We start from the raw sequence: 24,453 nt of genomic DNA on the forward strand, positions 1-24,453 counted from the left end.
CTCAGGTAACAAGCTGAATGCCACACTATGCACTGTTGTCTGAGCTCTTACAAATCAATGCAGCTATAATGAGGCTTAATTAATTTTAAAGTTCAATTGAATTATATTTCCATATAATCTATATCAGAGTTCTTTGTGGGTAACATGTAAAACATGTGGTTACTTATTTAAAATACTGAGAAGTCATTCGCATTGAGAAAGCTATTTACTTCACTCTCAAATGGCATCTTCATGCCCACGGACCTATAAGTTTTGCAACAGGAACAAAATTTTGATAATATGAATGAGATGTAATTTTGAAAGTTATTTTTTCCATGAGCATATTAGGCAAAGAAGGCTACATGTACCATGATCTATTGGGAAAGAGTGATCAGGTCACATTCTGCAATGATTGTGAGGAAAATGAGTTGAGCCAAGCCTGTGTGCAGAAATGAATTCTTTGCATGGTCTTCTACAGAACACTATGTTTCAGCCCCTGCGTCAAGGCATCCAAATGCTGCAAGCTCTACCAGCCCTCTCAATTCTTACAGCGTCAATGAAACTTATAGCTTCAATGCTTATGGCATTTGTTCTTTGTGTTAACCAGTTGATTTTTTATTGTCATTCTAATACCTGACAGAAACAGCTTAAAGGAAAGAAGACTTAGTTTTGCTTATGGTTTTGGAGGGTTCAACTTAAGATCAGCTGATTCTGACATTTTTTCCCCCATAATGAAGCCAAGCATCATGGTGGAAGGACATGGTGCAGAGTTTTTCTCAGGCATCATTAGGGACATAGTACTGGGAAGGAAACGGGATCATGGGATCAAGGTATATTTCCTCTCCATTCAGGGATACTCCAATTCCATAGTAATTCTACATTGCCAATAGGCTATTTAAATCCATCATTGGGTTAACCCTTTGATTATGTCTCAGCCCTGTGACCCAGTTGCCTTGTCTTGACCAGACCCATTACCCTGAAGACCAAACTTTTAACTTTTAGAGAGACATATTACATCCAACCACACACATTATTTCTGACCCTTCCCCTACACCCTCTCTATAAATTCTTCTGTGCCTCACAGTTCTTACCCACACATTAAAGCAGATTTGTTTCAAATTTTGAGTGAACAAGATAAATTACTTCAGCTACACAATTCTTTCTTCTTCTAGATAGAAAATGGCAAAGTCACGGGAAGGCATCGTAGATGAGCAATTAAAACAAAGGTCTGCCCTCACTTCGGGGAAGACTCAGATTCCCCTCCCTAATCTCATCAAAAGGCAGCTTCTTGCTTTCTTTTTTAGTTCTTCCATTCATTTACCATGAAATGTGAAAATGCGTCAACAGGAAGGCAGTCACTGTGTCCTTCCGATGAAGTATTATTGCTTAAAAGATGAAGTAAGGAGAGCAAACATCAGCAAACACCAAGATCTTTATTCGCTCATCATATGACTGTTGTAGCCCAGTGATTTCTTGTCCTCTAACACCCTTCTCACAGAGAGGTGCCTCCTATTCAGTCAGCTCCACTTTCTCTGTACGTATTTTTTCCATCAGACATTCTATGGCCCACAGGGAAGTGTGCATTTTTTTTCTTTTTACATTCCTAAGTGTATTTATGAATGAGCAAACCACAAATCTTCTAAGGAAAACAAACAGTCAAGAGATGACCCTTCCCAACCTATTCTACTTGTGTTTGATTCACTTCGATTCAGTGTGGACTGTGGAGCACCGATGGATTAATTTCTCTCTTCCCCCTGTGTGATCCCATTTTAACTAAGTCTTACCACAGTGGAAATAATGACTTACCGAGTGCATCTGACAATGATGTTATGAGCTTAGAAAAGGCAGGTGATGTCAATTAGTATGCGACTTGCTCCTCTAGATTTCACCTCTCAACATGTGGAATCAAGGTACTTTGGCAGAACACTTTAATAAGGAACAAACATAAAGCAGAAGAGGTATAGATTAAACTTCTAATATGTGCATATTGCTCAAGAAAATTGGTTTAGAGTTATATTTATTTTAACATTTCCAGGGGGATAATGCTGGTAACCCCTTGACACAGTCACTTAACAGTTGTTAAAAATCTTTGAACTGTAGCATTTTTTAGTTTCTTTTTCTAAGAATGAAAGTCCATGTTTTAATTTTTTTTAATTAGCCACTTCATTTTGATTTTAACAACTTTCTCATATTTTACATTATGGCATTCATGTGTTTATCTAGACTTGAATTTATAAGAAAAAAATTTTTTTTCATTTTTTTTTTTTACTCATATGACTCATTGTCATCAGCTACAGACACAACTTTTAAATTTTACTCTCAGTGTACATGCTTGGTTTTAATGCCATGTAAAATATATGCTTTGAAGTATCTGTGTATGATGGTGAATTCTTATATTTGATTTAAGGAAGGAAGTTTGATTTGGTCTGGTGTTGTGGGACATCATGGTAGCAGGCATGGCAGGGTACATTGTACACCTGGTGGTTTCCAAGCCTGGAGAGCAATGGACATGGGTCATGTAGAGGTTATTCCCTGCAAAGACATAGACCCAGTGACTTGCTTCCTTAAACAGGCTTACCTTCTAACATCCCATCAGTGATGAGATTAGCACCTCATGACGCCATCACCCATGACCCTTGTAATAGCAGCACCATCTGGGGACCAAGTCGCCAACACATGAACCTTCAGGTCTACTTTGTGTCACCTGCTGTTCCAATATTCAAGCTAAAATATGACATTGCTATCAAGTAGGAAGGAGAAAGAAGAGAAGTAATATTTACTGAAAACTAACTCTACACGGGGTCATTCTTTGCCCTCGGGGGCACAAAGGTGTGGCAGATAGCACTCCCAGAGTCAAGTTTTAATCTGTTATTTTGATATAGGATGCTGTATTCATTTCAAGTAATCTCTCACTATATGATATTAATATACCATTATCAGTTCTACATATTATTACTTAGTCCCTCTTACAGTTTAAAATTAAGCAGGATTTCCTGTCTTTAGCTTAGATTTCCCCTTACAATACTATGATTTAAATACAAGAGCTGTGAAAATATTATTGTTCTACATGCATTTTATGCTAGCCTTGGTAGATGTGCTTTAGATCTCACTAAAAATTAAGATTTTTGGGGGGCTCATATTTTGGGGAAAAAAACTCCTGAAAATTGTGACTTCCGTGATACCCACAACCCCCTGCTTAAAAGTACCCTAATTCACGCATCTCCTCACCAGTGAATCCAAAGTCATTCTAGGCATCTACAGCTCTGAGTTACTCATCTCAACAACTTTGGCTATGCTGGAATCATTGCTGTTTCTGTCACATACCAGACACATTCCAGCCTGCGGCCCTCCCATACCTATTTCCTTTGCTTGGCACATTCTTTCTCCAGCTCTGGTGTGACTCACTTCCTCATCTTTTTCTGCCCCATCCTCCAATGTGACCTCTAAAATGACTTTCTGACCATGTCAGTTAAAGATGTGAATTTTTACTCCCTGCTTCCTTTTCTCTTCTTCATCACACCCAATAACTCAGTTTACTGTTGTTCTTCATGAAGGTGCTACTTCTCGTAGTAAAATGTAAATTCTACAAAGAGATCAACAGTTTGTCTCTTTGGTTGACTGAGATCTTCCCAGATGGCGGGCAGTACCTAACACATGGCAAAGCCATCGATGATGCTTGTTAAACAGAAGCTAAATATAAAATTCAACACACATTATGAATAGGGAGAGGTGTAGAGTTAAAGGAATGGAACTGGAAAAATAAGAATAAAAGAAGTTTGATATTCTTAACTTCTAGTTTGAAAGATAAAGATAATTTTATTTGAACCAGCTACGTATTTGTAAATGAACTTGTTCTTCTTACACAAACCTCAGTGTTGTTCTAAATTACAAGTAGTGTGTGAATATCAGTTGCAACTTTGGGTTTAGATACAAATTAAATCACCAAATTGAAAAGATGGCTAGAGTTCACTATTCATTACAGAAGTATGTAATATCTATCACTACATGTGGAGATGAAGTAAATGTGATATATACATATATATGATTAAAACTACTATGTAAATACTTATAAATTAAATTCCTGAATATTATTCATATGAAATACACAAATAATGGAATATAACAGGGCACTGAAAAGGAAAGTTTCCCCTCTGGGATCACATAAATGGACTTGGAAGACATTCTGGAAGGTCAAATAGGCAAAGATAAGAAAGACAATTAACCTTTTATGCCTCCTGTGTTTGGAAAAAATGTCAAATTTTCAGAAACTTAGTTTGCAATCATGATTTTTTAGAGGTTTAAATGTAAGAGAAACAGGTGATACTGGTCAAAGGCATAAAATTTCATTTGTAACATGAGTATTTTTTTGAAATGTAAATTTCAGCCTGAGAATGAGCATCAATAATGATAATCTTTTTCTTAGAATAGTTGATATTTGCTAAGTGTAGACAACTATTCTCATGGCTAAAAGCAAAATGATAATTGAAATGTTAATTACATTGATTGTAAAATCGTTTTGCACTGGGATATGTAGACCAAAACATTACCTTTGATGCCTTTAATTCATAATTTTACTTCCAAAAAAAACCGATGAAGCAGAAAAACACTGAACATATTTGGAATGGTGGAACAATATTGGCACAGAGAGAGGGCATGTTAATTCAAGTAGTAACTACTATTGTCACACAGATACATTTTTTTACTATCTACATAAATCTTTTGTTTTTTTTAAATTTGGTCTCCCTTGAAGCTAAAATCAATCTACATAGGATAAAACATGTGCAAATGTCTATGTAATAAGCTAACAGCAACTCTTACATGCTGTTATAATGGCAGATCAGAACGATTGTTCATTGTTCATTGACTCTCTTGCTGGTCTTCTCACCAATCTGACGGCTATGTGCATTTTTGATATTTTAAATTGGATATAGAGAAAGTGAGAGGAGAGATAGTTGACATTTTAAAGAAAACAAAATATTTTGTCTCTATGTGGTATACATGGCTTGATGGGTACAAAGAATTTTCTATAAAGAACATCACCAAAGTTAAACCCATTAATGTAGGAAGTAGACATAAGGCTCTACTCATCCATTTGTAGTGCCACACCATTTGGGACCACAATGTTGACCTGTCCTCTGTCAATCTATGGAAACCGATAGTTATCACACACCCAAAGGTGGGTGTTGCCCCTGTAAATCAGTCCTCTAAGCCCTGAAGTCTGGTGCATAGAGAAACCTGCAGATGTAGCCCACACTGAATATAGCTAAATTGCCCATGCAGAAGCAAAGTCAATAATGATTATACAGACAACATCTAGGAACAAGTAGAAGAAAAGTCTTTTACCACAGAATCCGCCTCACAAAATTGGCTGAGGTAAGTGACTCACTAGGTACAGAAACTCCAACAATGCAGGCACAAAAGAAGCACAAACGAGTTAAGCTCCGCCAAAGAAACATTCTAGGAATAGACCCAAATGCTACAATCAGATTGGTGAAACTTTTGGTTAAGCATTTAAGTCAATGATCTTTTTAAAGAAACTTAGTAAGAGTCCAGGGAAAATAGAAAATTCAATGAAACAAAGGAGACAATTCATGGTATGGGCAAGGAACTTAGAAAAGAGATAGAGACACACACAAAAAAATTAACTAATAAAAATCATGGTGATAGCACAAAGTATAACTTAGATACAAGCACCATGGAGACCATTCACAGACACATGAATGAGGCTGAAGAGTTGCTGGGCTTGAAGGGAAGTGTTATGAGATTGAACAAAAAAAGATAAATGAAAAAATGAGAAACCAGTCAAAGCCTTTGGGGTCAGATATTTCATCCATTCCAAAAAGACAAGGCACAGAAGAGAAAAGACACAGAAAAAGAGCTCAACAAACTCCTCCCTGAGAGCTTACAGCATTTTTTTTAAAGCCACGGGCTTGCAAATATAGTAAGACCAAAGGACTTTCAATATATTTTACAAGAGCATCTGTTTAAGATACATTATTAGTAAAATGTAAATGTACAAGACAAAATGGAATTCTAAAAACAGGTAAGAGAAATATACTAAATCACAACAAGGAAACAACTAAAAGACTAAGAAAAAAGTTTCCAGCAGAAACCTTGTGGACCTAACGAGGTTATGGTGGTATATTCAAAGTTATGAAAGAACTTATCGCAACTGTGATTACTGCACCCTGAAAAACTACTCTTATGAAATGAAGGAGAAATTTGAGATCAGAAAAAACAGAGATTTAGTTATCAGCAGATCAACCCTATAAGAAATGCCTATTAATTCTCATTCAGAAGGGCAAATACAATAGACCCCCGAAGCAGTTGAAGAAAAGGAGCAGAAAAGACTCCACCCTGCAGAAGACCCAATCAGATACTGAGATACAACCAAACTCCTAGCTGGAGCCCAGGGTGTCTTACGGAAGAGTTGGGGGATAGAGGAACCCAAAGGGTCAGGAGCTGCACGAGGAGACCAATGGAGCCAATAAATCCAGTTAGAGGAGGAGGAGAGGATGCTGGAGAGACTGATGCACCAACCAAGGACCATGCATGGTGTGGACCCAGACCCTCTGCTCAGTTGTGGTAGATAGGCAACACAGTCTCCTTGTGGGTCCCTTAATATGGAGAATAGGGGCTACCTCTGACATGGACTCTGGCCTCCCACACCCTGATCACTTCCCTCTGGCCACAGAGGAAGAGGAAAAAGGCAGTCCAGATGAGACTTGATAGGCTGAGGTCAAATATTAGGGGAGGAGGGCTCCCCTTTCTGAGGACTAGGGAGGGAGAGAGAGGTATGAGGAAGAAAGGGTGGGATTGGGAGGGAACAAGTGAGGGGGCTACAATCGGGATGTAAATTGAATGAATTTTAAGAAATACTTAAAGGAGACCTACATTAAAATGAATGGATGAAATACCTTCCCATGAAAGAGTGAAAACTTGAGAGCAGAGTAAATGCATGAAAGAGAAATGGAGACAGATCAAACACCATCAACACAGAAACCCACCAAAATACAAAGAAAGGTAAGGAAGGAAGAAAGCAACATGTGGTACCCAAAACAATCAGGAAATCAAGAGAGCTACAGGGACTCTCCATAATTTTGTACATAGATAAATGATTGCACCGATATATTTTAAACTGATAAATAAATTCAGAAGGTTGCTGAAAACAAATTAGTATAAAATTGTGAGTAGCTTTCCTTTTATTACATGTAAAATTCTTATACGTATAATGTACATGTGTCTGCGCATACATGATATGTGTTTGTGTAACTGTATATGGGCATGTATATGCTATGAGGAAGTGGCATGTGTGGAGGTCAGATTACAGACTCAGGTGTTGGTCATCACCGTATATATTATTTTGAGGCAAAGTTTCCTTTTTGTTCCTGATCTGTGTTGTTTATGCCAGGCTAAGTGGCCAGAGACCTCGCAGGAATTCTTCTGCCATTCACTCCCATCTTATCAGAGGAAAACAAACCATGGTTACTGCATCTGGCTTTATAGGAATTTTGGAAAATTGATCTTAGTTCCGTATGCTTTTATGGCAAGTTCTTTTTCCTCTGAACCATCTCTGTGGCCCATCATTGGCATTTGTGTATACCAATAGCCAAACAGCTGACAAAGAAATTAAGAAAACAGTCCTATTACTAATATCAACAAAATTAGAATGAAATGAGTACAGTTCAATTAACTGTGGACCTGAAGTATTTCTGGGATGAACAACATAACACCAACAACAGAAACTGGCATGGAGAGAGAGAGAGAGAGAGAGAGAGAGAGAGAGAGAGAGAGAGAGAGAGAGAGAGAGAGAGAGAGAACGAACACCCTATATTCATGGAAGAAGAAAACTGATATTGTAGAAGTCTGTATTACCCAAAACAGCTTACATATCCAATGCAATGCTTATTAAAATAACAATGGCATGGTAAAAGAAAACCATACCGTAAGATTTGTATGGACCATAAAAGACCCCAGTGGAAAAAAATACAGAGCAAATGAAACAAAACTGAAATCATTTATTGCCTGACTTCAAAATACACTACAAAAATGGTAGCAAATCAAGCAGCAAAACAAACCTGGAAGGAGAAGTCCAGGCAAGGCATCAGAGGGCAGTGGGAGGGAACCATACCACATATTGCCACCTTTTGTAAAGGGTAGCATTAAGCTGTATAAGAAATTATCACCTATTTGTGTTTCGAGGAAACATACATACACATATACAAACACAGTTTAATGAAAGTGACTAGGATCCATGTTTTCCCCGCTTACAAATCTCTATGCAAAACAGACAAAGCAAATATAAAATCCAACACTATTGATTTCATACACGAAACAATAGAGAAATTCTGTAAGATATTGATCAGGGAAGGTTTGTTGACTGCACAAGTATAGACAACAGAAGCAACAGCAGCAGGAAGAAGTGTCCAGAGCCATAAAATTGTATGCAGCGAAAAGAAACAGCCTAGTGCAGAAACATGTAGAACAGGATGAAATACTTGCAAAGTTCTCACGCTGGTTGGTCTTTTTTTTTTTTTCAACCTCATACAGGCTAGAGAAGAGGAAAACTGATACTCAATTGAGAAAATGCTTGCACCAATTGGCCTGTAGGCAAGTCTGTGTCATATTTTATTGATTTATATGCGAAGTGCCTGCTCACTGCAAATGGTGCTACCCCTGGCTAGTGGTCCTGGGTGCAAAAAGAAGGCAGACTGCTAAAATCATGTGGAGCAAGGCAGTAAGCAATACATCCTTCCATGGTCTCTACATCAGCTCCTACGTCAAGGTCATCTCTTCCTTGAGTTCCTAGCCTGAATTTCTTCAGTGATATACTTTAACCTGAAAGCATAAGATGAAATGAGGTCTTTCTTCCTCAAGCCTCCCTCAAAGAAGATGATGAGCATCAAAGAACCTCCTTATGGAGAGGGCTTCAAATGTGCCAAACAAGCCACTGAGGAAAATGTCTTTATTTCCACCATGGACAGAATTCAGCCCCAAATTTGGTAAGCTTGGATGCAGGCAGAGTTGACTGCCAAACTCTGCCAAGACAGGGTAAGCAAGTCCTCAACAGTTCCTGCCTCACAAATATGTCTGTCATACATACTGAGCGTGAAGGCTGAAGTTGATGCTCCAATGTTATAGAGAGTTTCGGATGACTATTCATATAGTCTCGGTCATCTTCTCATTTGGAAAGCTACTAACCTGCAGTCCTGGCATACTCAGGTAATCAACTTTATTCATTCTCAAGTCTCTAATGGAGTTGAAGACCAGGTAGTTTAGTTGTTTAGGGTTTAAGATATTTGTAGGTCTAGATAGATGTTTTAAGTTGACAGAGATGAGATACGATAGACATTTATTTATATTCAGAACTTTAGACTCACCAAGATAGGAAAGATATTTTCTTCCAGGTTGCCAAATACAAATACCCAAGACATTATGAATGTAACATTTTTATAATTCTTGATTGTTTCATGGTTCTTCTTTCTGTATGTAGTTTAGTTTATATGTGTGTAATAATATAAATTATCTGTAAAAATAAAAAATGTTTTTAGAAAAGAGGAGAGAGGAAAGGACGCTACTTCAGGGACAATGCTGAGAGGGAGAGGAGGCAGTTTTACCTCAACAGTAATAGAGAGGCGTGTTGCAGATAAAGAACAGGGGTGAAGATGGTACAAGGTAGATAATGAGAAGAAGATTAGAAAAGATTGCTGGAGTAAGTTTGAAGCCAAGCAGAGCAATTCAGAGTCTGAGAGAGAAGCCAGATTGAATAAGTTAGCTGAGAGAGGCATTTAAGCCAGAACAGCTGAGTTGAACCAGCCAACTTAGAGCTCAGAAAGAACACGTATGGGTGAGCTTATTAAGCAGTAATTCTCAGAGGCTGAAAACATTCTAGGTCTAGGTTAAATTGAACAGAGGCTGGAAGATTCAAGGACTAAGCCTAGGGTAGCAGACAGAGGCAGTAAGCCTCTAAGACAACAACTGAAACAGGGAGGAAAATAATTCCTTTTATACAAAGAAAATGCCAGAGAACTTGCTGCATTGAAGCAAGATCACATTGGTCATACCCTGTGATGTTCGTGTCCATGTGAGCATGCAGGGATGGTTAAAGGTATGGTCAGAATAACCAGGAAAACCTTGAACTCAGTAATTTATCTTGTGGCCAACTGTGATAGAGGAAGAAACAAGGCAAAAAGAATGCAATCAAATACATAGCCCACAGACAAAGAGGAAAAAGAAGTCACTAGGGTATATTGAGTCACCTCAACAGAGCTTGAGGCAGCCAAGGAAGCAGAGGAACACCAGTGTCTCCACACAGGCTTTCTTTGTGGATTCTTCCTAACTCTGCTATGTTTTGACTGGCATATATTTTTAAGGTAGTTAAATGGGTTTCTGTGCTTACAGGACACATGAAAAAGTCTCTTGGGAACATAAACAGAAATTTCTCCTAAGGACTCTTACATCTAGAAGAACTGTATTCAACTTGGAGAATATGTTCTACAAATTATTTAATTTTTTCTGTGCTCTGTATCTCCACTTAGAAAGCACTCAGATTCTTACACACCCCCTCCCCTCACAGCGCCTCATGGACCACAGGCTGGAAGATGATACCTTTGGTGGACTTGAAACCAATGGGCTGCTAAAAACGAAGGGTTGAGGACAATAGCTCCACTCTGACTTTGGTGAAGAACTTCTGATGCCCTTAAGCATATTTCCAATTGCCGTCAAGTGGGTAGAACATACACTCCCCACCACATCAAGCATCCCTAAAATCTGAGAGCCATATATGGTACATTTAAATGTATAAAGTTGCACAGACTCCCATTTGTTAAACATGTGGACATAAAAGACCTCACCCTTTTCTATTCACAAATAATTATGTGTTGTGAAATATCAAAGAACTTGCATTTGAGTAGATGCTGCCAGGAAGCTAAAAGAGTAGGCATTCGGGAATAATGGAAAATTATAATATTAGCTAAAATGGGAAAAGGTTTCATAGGGCTTAATGATGAAAGCACAACTTATCCAAACTCAAGAGCTGAGTTAGAACAACATTTTAAGGGAGATTTACATTTTAAAATTTACATAATTAATTAATATTTATGAGTAAGGCAAAAATTGGTAGAAGTCTGCGAAGCTATAATTTTAATAGTGACCTGAATGAAAAAAAAATTATGTGGTTTGGTTGTCTGTAGTGTTTACCATTAGTGTGACGTGGCTGCCAAAGAAAAACTGACTCTGGCTGCATTAAATGAGGCACAGGGACCAGAAGAAGATAGATGCGGGGAGACCTCCACTCGTAAATCACACCCTTGTGATGATTGTCAGTCTGCCTTCAGTGTGCTAGCCAAAGTTCATGGACATTGATAAAATGTGCTACATTCAAAAAGGGAACTGTGCTGTAAGTGGAAACTCCATGTGAATAGTAGGAGAACAAAACTCAGTCCACACTCAGGTGTGCCAAAGTCATTTTTTCTTAATAATCTGTAATAGATTTTGCCACTTACTTTTTGCTTTGAGGTTGTGATAGCAGTAACTCGTTCCAACCGAGGCCACTTCTCCCTCCTCATCTCCTCTCTTATTGGCAGCCACAGTGTTGTTCTCCTTCTCCTCTCTGGGTTCTGGGAAATCTTTGTTTATTACAAGGAAATGTGTTTCATCATGCCCTTCCAGGTCTTAATTTCAATTTTAAACTCATAAGCCTTGTGGAATAGGAAGATAAAAGGCTTCTGAAGTTCTTGTCAGATCTTTTCCCAAGCCCAAGCAAATATCAACCTATCTTCTTGAAGCAGAAGAAGAAGAAGAAATGTAAGCAAATATAAAATAAAAGAAATAATCAAAGACAACAGAAAGCACTAGTTGAGTGCTTTCAGTAGAAAGGAGGCCCCTATGGAACGGAGCTGGAAGTCAGGAAAGGATGCTCGAAGTGATGACTGACTTTGAGATAGTATGGAAGGTGTTTTGAACGTGGAATGGGGCCTTGGATGAATTGGTCTCTGCTGTCTCTGACATAAACTCAGCTTAACAGCAATTATTAAGATAGCAACGCATAGCAACAGCAAGCTTCCTAATAAAAAAGAAGAAAACTGATTTCAAAACTAGGAAGCTACACAAAAGCTTGGGGTATGGCTGAGTTATATTTTACTATGTTTTCAAAGAATCTGTTTCTTTGAACCAATAAAACTGTTATTACTACATATGCAACTAAGTGTAAATAAAGCTTTGGTCCAAAAATGATGACCCATTCTTTAGGGAAATTACTTTTTATGACTTATCAAACATTCCAGACATATTGCCAAAAAGAGCACAGAAACCTACTACCACCTAAATAAAAACAATTTTCTCCATAATAGAAATATTTTGAGACATAGAGTATATTAGCATTTTGCTTTCTTTTCAGTTTTAGCTGATGCACTTCAAAATAATCAACAATAATTTTTACAGATTCTTTGCAATAAAACAATTGTGCCTATGATACAATGAACTTCATTAACATAATATGAGAGAAACATGAGCAAAGATACACATAAGAAATTAATGGATTCAATTTTACTGTGATTAGAATAATAAGATCAGCCTGACTATGAATGTGATCTGTTTTGTTTTGGGTTTTTTTTTCCTGTACCATTCCGCAGAGTGTAATAACTTCCTACATTAAAAAAAATAAAAAAGGAGAAGGAAAGAGAGGAAACAGTTCTCTGCTCATGATGGGATGGTTATTCTTTATCGTCAGCTTGACTAGATTATAGAATCACCCAGGAGATACATGTTTGGAAACATCTGTGTGGGCATTTCTACAGAAGAGAGGCTAGATTATCAAGCCTGACATGGGCAGCATTGTTGATTAGACTGGGTTCCGGGGCTGAGTTAACTGGGAACCACTAGAATGGGGTGAGCACCAGCCTTCACATCTATCTGTCTGCCTCCCAAGTGTGGACACACACGATCATCACCTCATACTCAGTTGGTCAAAGTTAGACACTCCAGCTATCACACTTTCCCACCATGTCGGACTGTAGCCCTTCTGACACTATGAGTCAAAAACAAACATTTTATACCTTAAGTTGCTTTTTTCATGTGTTTCTGCCACAGCCAACAGAAAAAAAATAGAAATGGGCTCTAAAGAAAATTTGTAAATGGCCTAGTATTACCCCTCTCATCTTTAGCAGATACTTATTGTTTTGTTTTTGAATAATATAATTGTTATTATTAAAATAGTCATCATGGTATTTATTTATCTGAATATGATAGTTTATCTTTTCCAAAAATGAGAGTTATGAGAATCTTAATTTTTTTTACCATTTTGATTGGACCACCCAATATCCAAATATTTGGTTGAATAATGTAATGTTGCTTATGATAAGTTACTTCTAGATTAGCTGAGCATTTTATATTTTGGGGACTTTGTCATGGATGACCATGAGCTTCTGACTTGCTTGCCTTCACCTCCTGACTTGTGGGATTGAAGGTGTGCATCACCAGGCCTACACAATGCTTGTAATAGTACTCAGAGGGTTTAGGCAAACAACCAACTGTGGAAAACTACAGCCCAGATTGCACTGTCTGAAAAGAGTGAGTCTCACCTGATTAATTTACAGTAAAGACTAACCAAAAAAGACAGAGACCCTTCATAGATGAGAAGAGATTTTTCTTTTGGGGAATAGGGTTGGACTTAGCAGTGTATCTCATTAAGTAGGGTCTGTCTCTAGCTGATTGTGCTCCTGTCTTCGATGCTGTAGTCTCTAAAACTGCATGAGGCACCTCTTTATATTATGGCTCTTGTTGTCTACATATCACCTGTTAAGTGTGTATCTCTGGAGAAGTCTGGTTAAGAGAAGGTGCAGGGCAATGAGCAGGCTGAGCCTCATTTTACAGCCTCTGACTCATAAATGTACCACTCACCAGCACTAATATGCAACCTGAAGTCAGTGTGTTCTTACATCAGTCTTTAGTCCATGGCTTTACTTGCTGCTGACATCGTGGCTCCCTCTACCCGCTTCCTGCTAGAGTGGCACTCCCCTTTGTGACAACTGAAAATGGAATTGCAAGCGATCTTCAACATTTGAGACTTTACTGAGTGACTTTGAACTGTACCATGTAAAAAAAACTGAATGAAGGCAAGAAAACACCTGAAAGCCTTGTGAAAAATGAAAATCAAGCTTACTCTACATTCATTCATTTTTCCTCTTACATATTTTTGAGAGAAGAACGGTTTTCTAGTGTTTTTATTTTACTCTTTTACTTCAAAGTTCTTACAAGGCTGAAAGGCTAAAGGGTTTGACTGAAGTAGCTTTTGACCAGCTTTATTATTATGACAAAAGAAAATGAAGCATTTTTTGTTTTTAAAAATCATTTCACTGTTATTTATTCATCTAAAATGTCCATATGAACACCAATTTAAAGCCACAGATTATTCTTAGCACTGTGGATATAGGAGTGGGAAGAAAAATGGCATTTGTCATGTGGAAGTTACATCACGGTGGTACAAAATCACAATAAACAAGATCTGTTAGCCACATATGCTAGCTACAGTATTTAGAGATAGCTAAAGTTAGCTATCTACCCACACTCATTCCTTTATGATGTGAAGTAATTTTGATACTTGATTCTATTTTATTCTACCAAAACTCTCAAGTTTCTCTTGATTTCTCAGAGTGCTAAATGTTCTGATAGAAATTATTGGAATTATGTGAAGCCTAGGAAGCATCTAGTATGTTCTCTGCTATAGAGAACTTTCATTCACCGGAATGCCACGCCTCTCACAGTTGCATTGTAGATGATATATATCTCATTGATACTTATACTTAATTGTGACCCATTGTGGATAGCAGTATTAGTCTACATCAGTTGCAAGAAGTTACTTACATGACTTTTAAAAGTAGCAAGCAATTTATGATATGTCATGGTGAAAAATCTGGCTTCGTTAGAATAAGTCAAATAGCTGCAAACTTTGGATATGAGTTGAACATTAAGATCACACACACAGAAAAAAAAATTGACGCAACACAGTTCCAAGAAATAATTTCAAAGAAATCCTTGTAATGCCTATTGTTGATTGTGTCTTTGGTATATAGGGTAGGAAAATAGAGCTCTCTATCAAAAGTTTGTCAAAGAAAGTTTGTTAGGGAAACCAAGTGTCTCACAGTTGAACTTCTGATTCAAGAGAACAGGCTGGTATGTATCAATTAATATAGTATTTATTCCTGATAACACAGAGCCTCTAGACAAGCCTTGAGTTCAAAATTCCTGTTCTTAATTAATTGAATTAAACTGAGAGGGCAGCCAGCGTTTGTGGGGGAATAACTCAAGTATTACAGTTCGATCCACAAAATCATTCATTCAACTCAGAAACTATTGAATACTATGTTTATGTCTGGTATTTCACCAACTGCTGTGAGAGAAAAGAGATGAGTCCCAGCACTTTGCATTTGGCCTCTTTCATCAGTTGAACATTACTTCTCTCCTGTGGAGATAATCTCACGCTGGCCCTTCCCATGCCCACTCTATAATATCAGGTGCTGTATGTGGTGGAATCAGATTTTGTGTTGAAGAAAGTATCAGGTAAATTCACAAACCAGTACCTTTCCCATTGAAGCCAAATGAAATTTTGCTCAGTAAAGACAAATTAAAACTACCCAGTACCTCATGAGGTTTGCTTTGAAGGGTGGTGTGTCTTTTGTCTTTGTGAGCTTGCAGTTTTCTGGCTTTGGTCAGTCTTGACTTTAGACTCGTCCATCTTACACATGGAGATGCCATGTTGCTAAATGAATTTCACAGTTCTTCTACAAGATGCTAAGAAGACACATTTCAACTTTTGCTTTATGTTTGATTTTCTTATGAAATTTTATTCTTCTTTGTCTCAAAATAATAATGACTACAGAACCAAAGGAGTGAAGAATTGACAAATAGCAGAAGTCTATAAGCATTTTTGAGTGCTAGCATGGAGTTCAAGAGACACAGAATGGTAAAATGAATTTGACTGGCAGCATCTTCTTCCATACTGAACAAACCCTGAACTAAAATGTAGTGAATGTCTACTACATTAATCATAGACTCAATTGTAAGTAATTTGTTCTATATTACTCCTATGGCGTCCCTCTAGTGTAGATTATATTGTATTATTTTGTAACCATGGAAGTATGTATTAGAAAAGTTGACAAAACATGCAATTATTTGCTAAAAGTAATACTTGGTTGGAAAGACCTCATCTTTCCTGTCACAGAGAATATAGATGATAGCTTTACAAGGCAAAAACTAACCCTGTGCTTTTAGTAGACTTCATTGTAATGGACAAGGAACTGACAGTAAGCAGGGACTTCTGTGTTTTGTTTACTGCTGCCATGCACTTAATTGGATCCATACTTTGTTAGCTGAACATTGATTCTGTGAATATTGTAAACATTAAGAATCCTCACACTAAACCTAAATGAAACGATCAGATAAGGAACAAGCCCAATAAAACATTGATGCTATATGTAGATGATTTATCATATCTTCCCTAGCAGTGTGCTCAGCTTGAGGTTGTCAATGTCCTTTATGATGACTAACATTGATCCGGTGAAATTGTATGTCAACTATTTGACTACTAAAGAAAAATCTTAACACAGTAGTGTTTCCTTGATGTGAATATTAAATATTTTGAAACAGTGAAAATAACCTCCATTGCTACTTATAGCCAATTGGGGGAATAAAAAAGGACCCAAAGTGACCACTCATGTTAGAAGCCACTTAGCAATGCAATTTAAAGGGATATTAAGGTTTCTAGGAGTAACATATGTCATCATCATATGAAAACTATGTAGAATGTAATTTTATAGTTGGGAGAAAATTCTCAGAGTATAGCACAGATATCTAGTTAGGTCACCAATTAGTATCAAGAGGCAAGTGGCTACTGTCTCCTGTGTGCCCCATTTCCTGGCCCACAGCTCTGTCTGCATTCCCAGGGGCCTGATGGCACCAGGGACAACCAAGTGAGACTCCTGCCCCCCAATCCTCTATTTGTCAGGTCCCCTCACCCCCCACAACTCTGTAGTAGTGAGTTTTACCATGTTCCCTGTATGTTCCACTTACAAGACCACAGCTCTACCTGAATTCCTGGAGATCTGTCAGCACCAGGGAAAAACAGATGGCTAAAGGCTAGCATAAGAATACAATCAACAACAGCCAGGACAATATGACACCACCAAAGCCCAGGTATCCTATTAGTATGAGCCCTGAATATTATAACACACATAACTACAAGAAAACAACCTTAAATAAAATCTTATTAAGATGATAGAGGCCATTAAAGGTGAACTGAATAAATCATTTAAAGAAACACAAGACAATACAATCAAGCAGGTGAAGAATATGAGCAAAACTGTTCAAGACCTGAAAATAGAATATAAGCAATAAGGAAAGACAAACTGAGACAATACTGGAGATTAAAAACCTAGGTAAGAGAACAAAAACTGCAGACACAATCATCATTAACCGAATATAAGATAAAGAAGAGAGAATCTCAGGTGTAGAAGATATGATAACAGAAATACATTGGAAAAAGAAAACATTAAATCTAAAAAGGTTCTAACAGAAAACATGTAGAAAAGCTGAGACTCTATGAAAAGACAAAACTTAAAAATAATTCCCAGCTGAAAGGCCCAGAAAATATTTTTAACAAAATCATAGAAGGAAATTTCCTACGCTGAAGAAAGAGATGCCTATAAATATACAAGAATCTTACAGAACACCAAATAGATTGGACAAGAAAAGAAAATCCTCCCATCCCATAATAGTCAAAACACTAAATGTACAGAACAAAGAAACATACTAAAAGCATCAAGGGAAAAAGCCAAATAATGAGGACATTTCCCCCAGTGGCTTGTTTGCCACGTTTGAATCCATCTCCACAAGGAGGTTCTTTGATGCTCATCATCCTCTTTGAGGTAGGCTGAGTGTTGCCAGGAGTTAACCTGTCTCATTGTCAATGAATCTTTAAAATAATAAAAAGATTTTAAAATGCCATATTCTTCATCTCTCTGAGGTTTTTGAAGACTTTATCTAACTATCCTATTTTTCCTTTTTATAAAATCATAAGTATCATTCTTGTGATAAAAGTAGACTAGTGATTGACATGACCATGATTTTATCAGCTAACAATGAACTTATATAACTTATTTATCCTAAACAGCCTGCAATAGCACTTTCAAAGTATTGGAAGTAAACTTTGTATTATAATTGAATTATATGTGCACAATAACTCATTAGAGTAGAAAAATGTCCTCATTTCTACCACAGACAGAATTCTGTTAAAAAGGGCAAGCTTGGATGCAGGCAGAGTTGACCTCGGCCAAGACAGAGTAAACAAGTTCTCAATAGTTCTTGCTTCACAAATATATCTGTTAGATACACTGGGCCAGAAGTCTGAAGAACATGCTCCAACATAATAGAGAGTTTTGGGTAACAATTTAGATAGAAAACTCTCTCTGTCATCTACTCATTCGGGAAGCTACTAATCTGCACTCCCAGCATACTCAAGTAATCAAGTTTATTCCTTCTCAAGTCTCTAATGGAGTTGAAGACAGGTAGCTTAGTTTTACAATGAAGCTTAGTTGTTTAGGGGTTACTATGTTTTCAGGTCTAGATAGATGTTTTAAGCTGATAATGACAAGATGTGGTGGAGATTGATTTACATTCAGAATTTTAGATGCACCAAGATAGGAAAGATTTTTTTTTCTATGCTGTGAAATACAAATAGCCAAAATACTAAGAATGTAACATTTATATAGTTCCTGATTGTGTCATGGTTCTTCTTGCTATAGGTAGTTTACTGTATATACATGTAATAATATAAATGTATATATAAAATTTTAATGCAATAAAGAGCAGTAAACATTTAGAGTTAAAAAAAGAAAGGAAAAGGAAAAAAAGAAAAGAAAAAGACACCTAAAATATAAAGCCAATCTATCAGAATTCTACCCGACTTCTCAACAAAGATTTGAATGTTAGAAAGAAGGATCTGGGCAGACGTCTTTCAGTATCTAAGAGACTACAGATGTCATCTCCAACCACTATTCCTTACAAAACTTTCAATAACCACTGAAAATAAGATATTTCATGAAAAATTAAACAATATCTATAAACAAATCCAGCCCTACAGAAAATTCTAGAAAGAAAACTCCAACCCAAGGTGATTAACTACACCCAAGAACATACAGAAAAGAAATAATTACACATGAGCAAAACCAAAAGAAAGGAAACACACACATATACAACCATGAACAACAACATCAAAATAACAGAAATTAACCATAATTGGTAATTAATATATCTCAACATTAATTGACCTAATTCCCCAATAAAAAGACACAGGCTAACAGAATTGATGTAAAAACAGGATCCAACATTCTGCTGCATTCAAGAAACACATCTTAGCAACAGACAGACATTAGCTCAGAGTAAAGGGCTTAAAACCAGTTTTCCAAAAAGGCACCAAAGAAGCAAGCACGAGTAGCCATTCTAACATATAATAAAATAGACTTTCAACTAAAATTAATCAAAATATATAGGGAAGGACACTTCATATTCATCAAATTCTAAATATCTATGCCTCAATTACAAGGGTACACACATTTGTAAATGAAGCATTGTTAAAGAATAAATCACACCTTGAATTCCACACATTAATAGTGGGATATTTCAAAAGCCCACTATCATCAATGGACAGGTCATCCAAACAGAAACAACACAGAGAAATAATGAAGCTGATATATGTTATGGATCAAAAGGACCTAACAAATATCTTCAAAACATTTCACCCAAACACAAAGGGATATACCTTCTTCTCAGCATCTCATAGAATCTTTACAAAAACTGACCATATACTCAGCCACTATGCAAGTCTCAACAGATTTTTAAAAATTAAAACAACTCCCTGTTTCTTATCAGACCACTATGGATTAAAACTGTACTACAATAACAGAAATAACCCTAAATATTCATGGAAACTGACCAACTCTCTACTCAATGACCACTGGGTCAAGGAAAAAATAAAGAAATTAAATAATTTCTAGAATTCAATGAAAATGAATGCACAAAATACTCATAGGACACAAGGAAAGCAATACTAAGAGAAAAGTTCATAGCACTAGGTGCCTTCACAAAGAAATTGAAGAGGTCTCATGTTAGTAATTTAGCAGCATACCTGAAAGCTCTAGAACAAAAAGAACCTAACACAAACAAGAGGAGTAGATGTCAGGAAATAATTAAATTCAAGGCTGAAATCAATAAATTAGAACAAAGAGCACAATACAAAGAATCAACAAAAGCAAGGGTTGTTTCTTTGAGAAAATCACCAAGATAGACAAACCTTTAGCCAAACTAACTAAAAGGCAGACGAAGAATATTCAAATTAAAATTAGAAATGAAAAGGGGACCTAACAATAGACATTGAAGAAATAAAAAAAAAAAACCATCAGGTCTTACTTCAAAAACCTGTATGCCACAAAACTGAAAAATCTAAGTGAAATGAACAATTTCCTTGACAGATAACTTTTACCAAAGTTAAATCAAGATCAGACAAATATGGAAATAGAAGCTGTCATTAAAATTCTCCCAACCCTCCCCCACAAAAAAACCAGTGCCAGGACATAATGTTTTTATTCCACAAGAACTTCCCAATTTCACTTATGACTATTAATGCAAAATACTCAACGAAACACTCACAGTTGAATTGAAGAATACATCAAAGGCTTCATTCATTAATCTCAAGCAGGTTCTATCCCAGTGAAGCAGGTATAGGTCAACATATCAAAATCTGACAATGTAATGAACCATATAAACAAACTGAAAGACAAGAAACAAAGCACACAAATATGAAAAACAAAACAAATAAACAGGCAAATGATCATCTCATTAGCTGCTGAAAAAGCCTTTGACAAAATCCAACAGTCCTTCCTGATAAAGTCTTGGAGAGATCAGGGATACAAGATGCATACCTAACCAAAATACAGAGCAATACAGAGTAATGCGATAGCCAATATCTAATTAAATGGAGAGATATTTAAAGCAGTTCCGTTAAAACCAGGGACAAGACAAAGCTGCCCACTCTCTTTGTATCTATTCAGTATAATACTTGAAGTTTTAGCTATAGCGATAAGACAACTAAAGGTGATCAAAGTAATAGAAAGGAAAGGAAGAAGTCAAAGGATTGCTCTTCTAAAATGATTTGATAATATACATGAATGGTTCCAAAAATTCTACCAGAGAACTCCTATAGCTGATAAACACCTTCAGCAAAATTGTTTGGATACAAAATAAAATTTTAAAAATCAGTATACCTCCTCTATACAAATGATAAATGGGCTGAGAGAGAAAATAGGGAAACAATAACCTTCACCATAGCTACAAATAATATAAAATATCTTGGTGTAACTGTAACCAAGCAAGTGAAAGGCCTATATGACAAGGACTTCAAGTCTTTGAAGAAAGAAATTGAAAACTATATCAGAAAATGAAAAGATCTCCCATGCTCATGCATAAGTAGGAGTAACATAGTAAAAAATGGCCATCTTACCAAAAGCAACCTACAGATACAACCCAATTTTCATCACAAGTCCAACACAATTCTTTACAGACCTTAAAAGAACAAGTCTCAGTTTCATATGGAAAAATGGTCTGATGTATTTTGATGCTAATTAATAAAAAGCCATCACACCTGGGCAGGGCAAATGAGATAGGCCTGGCTAAGGGTCTCAGGTTTAGAGAGACAGAGAGACTCTTGGGAGGAAGAAGAGAGATCGGAGGAGAAGGGAGGGAAAGAAGGCTGTGTCATCATGGGTTAGGTGGAGTAGAAGCTCATGGCCAGCGTGGATGGAGACTTGGCCCAGATGAAGATAATACTTGCTAGTATTTGGGATCATGGATGGAAGGGAGCTTGATAGAAATTATTAGAAGCAGATGGCATGGGATTGGAGCTAGAAAGTGCAGCTTCCATACCTGCTCCACTATGGGAAGTAGTTTAGAGGATTAATGTCTGCCCTGCCGCAGGTTAACTAAAGTTATTTTAAAATATAACAAGTATATGTGTCCTGACTAATTGCTAGCGGGTTAGAAAATACCATCGTAATAATAATTGTAGGCCTGATAGTAAACTTTATTAGGTCATACTGTCAATTTAACAGCAACAATATAGTTAAAAACACAATGTACAATTAAAGAACTTCTGAAGATATCATCATTCCTCATCTCAAGATGAATTACAGAGCAATAGTAATAAATACATATAATATTGACATAAAATATACAGGTTGATTAATGGAATTGAAGACTCAGAATAAACCCATACACCTACAGACCTTTGATTTTTGACAAGCCAAAACAATGGGGTGAAAAAAGAATCTTCAATAACTGGTGAGGGTCTAACTGGATGTCTGCATGTAGAAGAATGAAAATAGATCTATATCTACCATCCCTCACAAAACTCAAGTCCAAATGGATCAAAGGCCTCAATGTAAAACCAGATACACTAAATCTGTTAGGAAAAGAGTGGAGAATATCCTTGAATTCATTGGCACAGGATTCTACTTCCAGAACAGAACAACAGTTCAGTCACTGAGATCAGCAATTAATAAATGGGACCCAAGAAACTGAAAAGCTTCTGTAAGGCAAAGGACACAATAAAAAGGACATATTGGCAAAAGATCTTCACCATTAAGCAGTTAAGCAAGGTGAGAGACTCATTAACCACATGTGGGTATAAGTCCACTTTTAAAATTGCAGAGAGGCATGCTCATTGTACCAAGCAACCCCTTCTGATAAGCGCTCATCAACTCATGACACCATGGTTAAAATCTAAGATGTCTTTGAGTTATTCAGGAAGTAATGCTTGTTGGTGATAGAACAGTCCTTCCTTGTGGTTCAGCAGCTATGCTTTCATACAACAGCTGATTTCTAGAGAAATTCTTAGTTGACAAAAGTCCAAATATTTTTTAATAGGCTACCCTTTTGTCTTTCATGAAGCAGCAGTGATCTTCTCCTTACTTGTCTCTTGAACCCATTCCATGGCTGGATTTTATAGCACATACCAAAATTTTTAGGACGGATGAATGAGGTTAGAAAACGAGACTGTTTTGATTTATACCTTAACATTTTGGGAAAAGACTATTCATTAATTACTAAATCCTTAGACACTAAGGGTTTGGCTGACATGGAGCAGACTTAACAAATGTTACATCTTATCTTTGTTCTCAAAGAGCTTAGTTTGTATGGGGTAAAGGATAAGACAACCACAGTCAAGATTAATAACTGATAAATCTGTGGAACACAGCCACGAGAGCCAACCAGTGTGCTATAACCAGACTAATGATGTTTTGTTTTCTACAAATATTTATTGACCTATATTTTTCTCCTTAATGAAGTTTCCTGGTGCCTACTTCCTTTCTTAGAGTCCCAAGATATGTCTTTATTCAAGAAAGAGAGTGGATGAAAGCCTCCAGAATCCTGCCTAGGAGGACAGCCACTGCATATTCTGACTGGACGACTTTCTTAGCTTCTCAGTTATTGAATATTTTGAATATCATCCATGAAGATAATCATTGCAAAGACAATATGACTTTTCAAGAAGTCTCAGAAAACAGATGGGTAGCAAAGAATCAGGAAGTAGTGGTGATGTTAGTTTCTTTAGATACAATGGTAGTCATGGGCTAATCATATATGTGAGCAGTATTTCTAGTACTTTGAATTGAAGCATGCAGTTGCTCACAATGGACTTCTATCTAGTCCTGGATTTGTTGTTAATTATCTTTTCGGCCTTAGTTAAGTTACTTTGCCTTCTAAATTTATGTCATGTTTTTCTTTATGAACTAAATTGCATGAAAAAGTACACCAATTAGGATGATTTCTGATACAAGCCTGAAAGACATCCTACTCAACTGGGCCCAGAGCTCAACACAAAGAGCTAAGTCCACAGGCCAAACAGTCTCTGAGCAGAGTAAATAAAAACATTTTTCCATTTCTTCCTGGTTATCTCTGTTCTTCCTGTGAATGGGGTTCAGGCTCAGTAAGTGAAGGGAAGATTTTGATGTTTTGCATCTTTTGAAAGAATGAAATATAGCCTCTAATACGTATTTCCCCCAAATTTCCTGGTTGAATTTGAGCTCAATGAGCCAGTCTAAACTAGTACTTGTCAAGGAAAATGGGAACAGCCTACTGACCCAGGTTATAGTACTATCGTTCTTTGGCTGCAATGAGTCAAGTATTCCCTCAATGACTATATGTCCTTCATCAATCTAATTATTAAAAAGGGGAAAAAAGGAAAAAAGGAAAAGGAAGTCAGCAACAGTTCTTGTGGGGAAAAAATATCACTATTCTCCTTTTAGCGGATGAAATACCTGGTCCCTTACCTCTCTGTAGAAACCCACTTCCTTCCTCATTTCCGCCTTCTCAGATAGCACCATCAACACTACTAAACAGCATACCTGTATGCTAGGTTTGAAATCC

General features: G+C 36.9%; 1 long non-coding RNA gene across 1 annotated transcript; it reads right to left on the bottom strand.

Moving 5' to 3' along the window:
• Positions 1-1,328: 1,328 nt before the first annotated feature.
• On the bottom strand, positions 1,329-24,453 carry LOC311606693. The gene is made up of 3 exons (XR_014782401.1): positions 24,432-24,453; positions 1,786-1,905; positions 1,329-1,364 (listed from the first exon to the last, which is right to left on the bottom strand). It is a non-coding gene; the product is annotated as an uncharacterized lncRNA (long non-coding RNA).

Source organism: Acomys minous (genome assembly GCF_964271855.1).
Source record: "Acomys minous genome assembly, chromosome: 10".
Taxonomy (NCBI): Eukaryota; Metazoa; Chordata; class Mammalia; order Rodentia; family Muridae; genus Acomys; species Acomys minous.